Source organism: Eurosta solidaginis, chromosome 5 (assembly GCF_040869045.1).
Source record: "Eurosta solidaginis isolate ZX-2024a chromosome 5, ASM4086904v1, whole genome shotgun sequence".
Classification (NCBI taxonomy): Eukaryota; Metazoa; Arthropoda; class Insecta; order Diptera; family Tephritidae; genus Eurosta; species Eurosta solidaginis.
The window spans coordinates 64,450,100-64,459,547 of record NC_090323.1 but is presented as its reverse complement, the minus strand read 5'-3'; the positions used below and the strand labels follow the sequence as shown (position 1 = coordinate 64,459,547).

The 9,448-nt window shown below is 38.6% G+C and overlaps 1 pseudogene; it reads right to left on the bottom strand.

Moving 5' to 3' along the window:
• Positions 1–2,642: 2,642 nt before the first annotated feature.
• LOC137252775 (uncharacterized) lies at positions 2,643–7,093 on the bottom strand (annotated as a pseudogene).
• Positions 7,094–9,448: the final 2,355 nt, after the last annotated feature.

Genomic DNA, 9,448 nt, shown 5'->3' with positions numbered 1-9,448 from the left:
AAATATGAAAATTTAATAATAAAATGTGTTCATAAACTGTAGCAAAATATTGTTGCTTTTATAAATGAAAATCACCACCCATGTGCAAAAGCATGGTACATGTACATATGTAACATTAGGCTGCATCAAAAAAAAAAAGAAATTTTTGTTTCCACTGTGAGTTTGTTGAAGTTGCTTCGTTTTGGTTAGGAGAAGTTTTGATGTTGTGTGGAGATTTTGTAACTCCAATTGTAGCGTTACTGCTGAAGATTAGGGTCTGACTTGTTTTCGGTTTCTGCGGTATAGGGTGGTAGTAATATTAGTTTGACAATTGGTTTTGTTATTTGCCCCCTTTCAGTCCTTATATCCACAACGCGCACCCGGTTGTCTGAACCAGGGTGTAACCTTATCACACGCCCCAATCTCCATTCGTTGGGAGGAAGATTATCTTCCCGTATAACCACCATATCTCCGACTTGCATATTTGATTTAGGATGCTTCCATACGGATAAATTCTGTAGTTCCGAAAGATATTCTGATTTCCATCTTCTGCAGAAGTTTTGATGTAATGCCTTGAGTTTCTGCCAGCGATTGACTATTGAGGCAGTATTTTCATCAACGCTGATTTCCGCTGGTGCTAATAGGTGTCCTCCAATCAGAAAGTGTCCTGGTGTTAGAGGCTCAAGGTCAGATGGTTCATTTGAAGCGGGGCTAAGAGGGCGAGAATTGAGACACGACTCAATTCTACATAACAATGTGTTAAATTCCTCAAAAGTGAATTTGTTGTTTAAAGCCACTTTTTTGAAGTGGCTTTTAAAGCTTTTCACTCCCGCTTCCCATAGTCCTCCCATGTGTGGAGCTCCTGCTGGTATGAAATGCCAATTTAATGCCTGATGGGAATATTTTGACAGGGTTTGGTTTCTTGCATCGGCAAGAAATTCCTTAAATTCAGTTTTTAATGCACGTGATGCACCGACAAAGTTTGTTCCATTGTCCGAATAAATGTTTCTTGGACATCCTCGTCTAGCTACGAATCTTGAAAGAGCGGCTAGAAATGAGGAAGTGCTCAAATCACTAGTGGCTTCTAAATGTATGGCCTTAGTAGAAAAGCAAACGAACAGACAAACGTAACCCTTTGAGGTACGATACCCGCGCCCACTGTAACTCTTATATCGAAAGGCCCTGCGAAATCTATGCCTGTATTGGTAACTGCACGCGAAAAGGTGGTGCGTTCTTGGGGTAGAATTCCCATGAGCTGATTTTGAGATCGTTTCTTGAAGATCGTGCAGATCTTACAATTATGAATTACGGATCGTATCATTGTCTTAACTTTTGGTATGCAGTATTGCGTTCTAATGATGCGCAGCATTAATTGGTTTTCACCATGGAGAGACATTTCATGGACAAACTGAACATAAAGACGTGTAAACCTACAATTGTACGGAAGTATTATGGGATGGCGTTCAGATTCGGTAGTATCTTTGGATGCACCAAGTCGTCCACCCGTTTTCCTACTTCGTCTTCATCAAGATATGGAGTGAGCGAAAGTATTTCGCTTTTGTTGTTGTTGTTGTTGTTGTAGCAATGCTCGCCCCACCTAATAGCCGCGACAGATCACAAATTGTCATCAATATCCTCTAACGGGATTCCAAGGAAACTTGCCGTTTCAACAGGGGTGGACCATAAGGAAAGGGGTGTTAGAGGCGTTGGTTCCACATTACAATTAATGAGATGGTTGGTGTCATGTGGGGACACACTGCAAGCAGGGCATACATTTTGTATGTCGGGGTTGATTCTGGATAGGTAAGAGTTTAACCTGTTACAGTATCCAGAACGAAGTTGAGCAAGAGTGACACGCGTTTCCCTGGGGAGTATGCGTTACTCTTCTGCGAGTTCTGGATATTTTTCTTCAAGTACTGGATTCACCGGGCAATTCCCGACATAAAGGTCCGACGCCTGTCTATGGAGTTCACCAAGGACCTGCTTGTGTTTTTCCGCTTCATACGGCTGGGTTCTCAGGTGCCGTATTTCCTCAAAATGCTCACGGAGATGACTCCTTAGGCCCCTAGGCGGTGCTGGTTCGTCAATCAGATGTCTGTTGGGATGCTCAGGTTTCTGGGTATTCAACAGAAACTGTTTGGTCAGCATCTCATTTCTCTCCCTGATGGGGAGTATTCTCGCCTCATTATGCAGATGGTGTTCTGGGGACATAAGAAGACAGCCCGTGGCGATTCTGAGAGCAGTATTTTGGCAGGCTTTTTTTTCCATCCTGATTATTTTGATATATGGAAGTCTATATCTACCTCGATTCCTTTATATATGTACAACCAACCGTTATCCAATCAAACTTAATATACTCTGTGAGCTCTGCTCAACTGAGTGTAATTACGTTCGTATGAGCAAGGCAAAATTTGACCAACTTTTACAAAACATTTTGCCACTCATAACGAAACGGGATACAATAATGAGAGAAGCGATTCCCCCTCATCCCCGCCTTGCTTTAACTTTGCGTTTTCTAGCTAGTGGCAATAGCTTTGAAGACTTAAAATTTTTGACAGCAATTGCGCCCCAAACGATTGGGAAAATAGTTACAGAGACTTGTGATGCCATAATAAGTCAATTGAAATATTTTATTAAGGTAATTATTTATTGATTAAATTATTTGTTTTCGACTAAACAAGAAAAGTTTCATATGTACATATGTGTGTCTGAAAATTATTGGTTTTTTGAAGTAAAAATAAAAATAAATTATTCGTCCGTTTCGAACGATGCAAAGAAATTTTGTAAGTTTTCTACCGAGCTCGAATTAATGGACGATGTATCTTCAACGATTCGTACGTTTTGTGTGACTTGAGGTGACATTCTACTACTGTTTATGGGCGAGCCGCTACTTAAAGGAGTTGGAATTCTTATTGTATAATTCTGCATGTGTTGGGGCACCGCGTAGTTAAGTTGCGTAGACGTGCGCATTGGGTATTGCGGAATGACATTTGGTGTTAATATTTGACTTGGGTTAAAAACATTTTGGATTTGAATCGCGTGTCTAAATTCCAATGCTCCCAAGCAACCTTGAAATAAAACATCTTATATGATTTTTCGCGCAATCGTTTTCTGGGAGGCCTCCATTTCACTATATTGCGAAGCCCACGATTGAGCCAAGGAGTCACCTTCTGTGGGTTCGCGGCTGTTGGCAAGTCTCTCGCATGCAATTTTAATAAGTGTATCTTCTTCAGAAACTTTTCTTTTGCTTGGTCGAACAGTGAATTTCTAAAAAGAAAGATTTATAAGTTTTTCATTACTTTTCAGCTTCCACAAACAGAAAAAGATTGGAAGGTAGAAGCGAAAAATGTTGATGCACGCTGGAACTTCCCAAATTGTATAGGCGCAATTGATGGAAAACACGTCAATATAACAAAGCCACCTGGATCTGGATCTTTTTATTATAATTATAAAAAAAAATTTCCATCATTTTAATGGCAGTGGTTAATGCTAATTACGAATTTTTGATGGTGGATGTTGGCACAAATGGAACAGCGTCTGATGCCGGTCTTTTTAGCGAAACAAAATTTTTTCATCTCTAAAAAATAAAACATTGAAAATTCCTGACCCTCAGCCGCTTCCAAACTGCGAAGAAAAACTACCATTTGTATTCGTAGCTGACGATGCTTTTCCCCTGTTAGAAAATATCATGAAGCCATTTAGCCACAACACACTCAAGGAAGAAGAAATAATTTTTAACTACAGGCTTTCTCGGGCGAGAAGAATTGTTGAAAACTGTTTTGGCATTTTAGCATCAAGATTTAGAATTCTCCTACAAACTATTAATTTATCACCAGAAAAAGTCACGAAAATTGTGTTAACCTGTTGCTACTTGCATAACTTTTTACGGAGGCAAAATGAGGAGACGTATTTTGAAGGTGGATTCGATGTTGAAGAAACAGATCCCGGAGCGATAGAATACGCCGATTGGCATAATGACCATGGACTTACAGCTCTTCAAGCTTCAAGTGCAAAGAATGCATCCAATTTAGCAAAAACTACTCGAGAAAAATATTGCAATTATTTTAATACAGTGGGAGCAGTTCCGTGGCAGAACAATATATTCAATATAAGAAAGTGAATCATTTACGGAATAAAAACAAAATGAATGTTTGTGTTCACAAAAAAAAAGAAACAATAAAATTTTGACTTTTTTTCTTACCTCAAATATGTTTGTATTTTCAACCTGCATTGTGGTAACGCCTGCCAAAGGTTCTTCTTGATCTTTCAAAAAGCATAGCAAATCATAGCACCAAAGAGTAGGAACATATTCATTCTCAGCACCAGCACCAGACTTCAAACTATCTCTCTTTTTTTTTTTATTCAGGCCGGTATTGCGCCCGCAAACTACTTATTTTTTTATAACTGTATTCTTTGTGGCATCAGAATCTACTTCTTTTAATTTTTCGATTAAAGTCGCATAATCATTATTCTTTTTAATTCTATTACAATAATCTTTGCTTTTTACTTGCCACAATGATGGCAAAGATTTATACATTTCAATAAATTCACTCAGAAATTTTTTATACTCAGTTGAGCAGAGCTCACAGAGTATATTAAGTTTGATTGGATAACGGTTGGTTGTACAGGTATAAAGGTATCGAGATAGATATAGACTTCCATATATCAAAATCATCAGTATCGAAAAAAAATTCGATTGAGCCATGTCCGTCCGTCCGTCTGTCCGTTAACACGATAACTTGCGTAAATTTTGAGGTATCTTGATGAAATTTGGTATGTAGGTTCCTGGGCACCCATCTCATCGCTATTTAAAATGAACGATATCGGACAATAACAACGCCCACTTTTTCGCTATCGAAAATTTCGAAAAATCGAAAAAGTACGATAATTCATTACCAAATACGGATTAAGCGATGAAGCTTGGTACGTGAGTTGAACTTATGACGCAGAATAGAAAACTAGTAAAATTTTGGACAATGGGCGTGGCACCGCCCACTTTTAAAAGAAGGTAATTTAGAAGTTTTGCAAGCTGTAATTTGGCAGTCGTTGAAGATATCATGATGAAATTTGGCAGGAACGTTACTCTTATTACTACATATATATCTGCTCAATAAAAATTAGCAAAATCGGAGAACGACCACGCCCACTTTTTAAAAAAAAATTTTTTTTAATTCAAATTTTAAAAGAAAAGTTAATATCTTTACAGTATATAAGTAAATTATGGCGACATTCAACTCCAGTAATGATATGTTGCAACAAAATACAAAAATAAAAGAAAATTTCAAAATTGGCGTGGCTCCGCCTTTTTCATTTAATTTGTCTAGGATACTTTTAATGCCATAAGTCGAACAAAAATTTACCAATCCTTGTGAAATTTGGTAGAGGCTTAGATTCTAGGACGATAATTTTTTTCTGTGAAAAAGGGCGAAATCGGTTGAAGCCACGCCTAGCTTTTATACACAGTCGACCGTCTGTCCTTCCGCTCGGCCGTTAACACGATAACTTGAGCAAAAATCGATATATCTTTAGTTCACTTACTTATCTGAACTCACTTTTTATTGGTGTAAAAAATGGCCGAAATCCGACTATGACCACGCCCACTTTTTCGATATCGAAAATTACGAAAAATGAAAAAAATGCCATAATTATATACCATATTGGCGCAAAATATAACTTTAGAAAAAAACTTGGTAAAATGGGTGGGACACCTAGCATATTAAGTAGAAGAAAATAAAAAAGTTTGCAGGGCGAAATCAAAAGCCCTTGGAATCTTGGAAGGAATACTGTTCGTGGTATTACATATATAAATAAATTAGCGGTACCCGACAGATGATGTTCTGTATCACCCTGGTCCACATTTCTGTCGATATCTCGAAAACGCCTTCACATATACAACTAAGGGCCACTCCCTTTTAAAACCCTCATTAATACCTTTAATTTGATACCCATATCGTACAAACATATTCTAGAGTCACCCCTGGTCCACGTTTATGGCGATATCTTGAAAACGCCTTCACATATACAACTAAGGGCCACTCCCTTTTAAAACCCTCATTAATACCTTTAATTTGATACCCATATCGTACAAACACATTCTAGAGTCACCCCTGGTCCAAGTTTATGGCGATATCTTGAAAAGGCGTCCACATATAGAACTAAGGCCCACTCCTTTTTAAAATACTCATTAACACCTTTCATTTGATACACATATCGTACAAACAAATTCTAGAGTCACCCCTGGTCCACCTTTATATCTTGAAAAGGCGTCCACCTATAGAACTAAGGCCCACGCCCTTTTAAAATACTCATTAACACCTTTGATTTGATACCCATATTGTACAAACGCATTCTAGAGTCACCCCTGGTCCACGTTTATGGCGATATCCCGAAAAGGCGTCCACCCATACAACTAAAGCCCACTCCCTTTTAAAACAGTTATTAACATCTTTCGTTTGATACCCATATTGTACAAACGCATTCTAGAGTCAACCCTGGTCCACTTTTATAACGATATTCCGAAAAGGCATCCACCTATAGAACTAAGGCCCACTCCCTTTTAAAATACTCATTAACACCTTTCATTTGATACCCATATAGTACAAACAAATTCTAGAGTCACCCCTGGTCCACCTTTATGGCGATATCTCGAAAAGGCCCACGCCCTCTTAAAATACTCATTAACACCTTTCATTTGATACCCATATAGTACAAACAAATTCTAGAGTCACCCCTGGTCCACCTTTATCGCGATATCTCGAAAAGGCGTCCACCTATAGAACTTAGGCCCACTCCCTTTTAAAATTATCATTAACACATTTCATGTAATACCCATATCGTACAAACAAATTCTAGAGTCAGGCCTGGTCCACCTTTATGGCGATATCCCTAAATGGCGTCCATCTATAGAACTATGGCCCACTTCCTCTTAAAATACTCTTTAATACCTTCCATTTGATACACATGTCATACAAAGACATTCCAGGGTTACCCTAGGTTCTTTTTACAACATGGCGATTTTCCCTTACTTTGTCTCCACAGCTCTCAACTGAGTATGTAATGTTCGGTTACACCCGAACTTAGCCTTCCTTACTTGTTATTGTCCATTTTACTTTTCCGCGCACGTCTGTTCCGTTCAGAAATTACTACGATTATGAGCTATTTCGCCATACATGCACGAACAGTTCGCGCAAATGTTCGCCAAAAATTTAAATAGTTTGATTTTTGGCGAACATTTGCGCGAACTGGCAAACACCACCATACACGACAGAAAAGGTCGCAGAAACATGACATAAGGGGAATGTTCGCGGAAATGTTCGTGTCGTGTATTTGGCGCTTAACGAAATGAATCAGCTCCGAATGGATTTTCGTTTACGCATAGATGAATATGCTAATGTAACGGCTGCATCACTTGAACATTGGCATCGTCGTATGCATGGTTCAACTATATACAGGTTGGCTCATCTGTAAAGCAACAAAATATGTCTGTTCAAATTGTCAAAAAAAAGCAGTTTTTGTATGTGCAAGTAAAATGTTGCCAATGTGTTGGTTTCATTTTGAGTTTGCCATCTCCTTTTGACAATCCCTTCGACCATGCAATCACATAAATAAAATCAGCTGATGAGATGAGCCAACCTGTACATAATTGAACCATGGTCGTATGGGTCACATAAATGCTGAATCAATCAAAAGGATGTGTAGAGCAAGTGGTGGCAAAAATGTTGTGTGGATGTATTAGTGAGAGCGCTTTGATCGCACGAACCAATTGATTCACTGATAATTCGCTTGTTAGACTGCAACGGCTAAGCACACAATAAATAATAAATTATTGATGCGCACAATGGCAAGCGAATATTTTATGTTGAACAACGCCTTTGGGCAAATTCAATGCGTTTTATGCTACAAAACATTTTCAGCGACGTATGTACATAACATCAAACGACATTTTGAAAGTTGGCATAAAAACAAATAAGTTGAATGCAACAAAAAAATTAAAACTTTTTGAGGAGAAAAAGCATTTATTTTTAGGAAAAAAAGGGTGGTTGCCCAATATGCAATTCTCTGGCAGGGAAAAAAAGGCAAAACGAAATTAAAGACTGAATTATCTTCTTTAATAAGTTTTAAACTGGCGAAGAAGGGTAGACCGTTCACTGACGGTAAATTTATTAAAGACTTAATGATACAAGTTTTTGATAAACTAAGTATAAACATAGACTTTGTCAAAGATATTCCTTTGTCCCCAAGAACTTTAGTACGTCGTACAAATGAGCTAGGGATAGCTATTAAATATCAAATGTCAAAGCTTTTCGAAGATTGCAAATTTTTTTCTATCTGCTTAGATGAAAGTACCGACATTAATGACACTTGCAAACTTGCCATTTGTGTTCGAGTGGTCACTAGAACCTTGGATCCAATTCCTAATCCTTTTTGCTCACGCTGAGGATTGGTTAAATTTTTATTGTGATCTTGTTGTTTCTGTTCGCATTCACGAGCGTTTTGAAATGCTTTTGTCAGAGTATTGAGATATGGAGTGATCTCAGCGATAAATTTTTCAGAGTGTATGATGGCTCGTATATCATGCTGCGAATGTAAGATAGGCAGAAGTATAACCAGTACTTTGACATCGAGTTGTATTCATAGCAAAGCGAATGGCAGGTAATCTTTCTGCCCAACTGCGATGTTGGTTACCTACCAAAATTGCCAACTGCGTCTTCAGGTCCCGAATCTTTCGCTCTCCGGTGTTGGCTTGGGGATGGTACAAGGGAGTAAACACTTGACTTATTTCGAGACAGAGCGTTAGCTTCTGCATAACTGCCGATACAAATTGTACCCCACTGTCGCTAATGATTCGCCTTGGAACGCCATACCGTAAGAATACCTCGTCTATCAACGTTCTCGCACAGCTTTCAGCAGAGGCTTCTTTTAGCGCAAATAGTTCCACCCAACGACTCGCTACATCCTGCACTATATATATCCGCTGCATACCATTAGTATCTGCTGGCAACGGCCCAAATAAATCGATAGCTATGGTTTCAAAGCGTTGATTACTAGACGTAGTTTGATACAAGCCGTTGACAATCACTACAACTTTTCACGTGGATTTCAATATCTTTACGAATTCCAGGCCAGTAATAGCGGGACATTATCTTATTCGCCGTTATATCAATCCCATAGTGACCTGCTATATCTTTATTATGGTAGTGGTCCAATATCGCTGAACGCTCAGATGTAGGGATGACTAGTTGTGCATTCTCGCTATTTTCGTCATTGTAACAATACAATACACCATCGTTCATAGTGTAGCCTCTTTTGGACCAATGCACCGCATCGTCAGTTTTATTTTCGAAGCAGTCAATAATTGCCTTCAGATCTGGGTCACTTATCTGCCCTTCTCTTATCTGCTTTGTTCCTAGACGTGGAAGATCAATTTCGAATGAGCATATGCCACAGAGTTCTTCAGCAACGTGTTCGG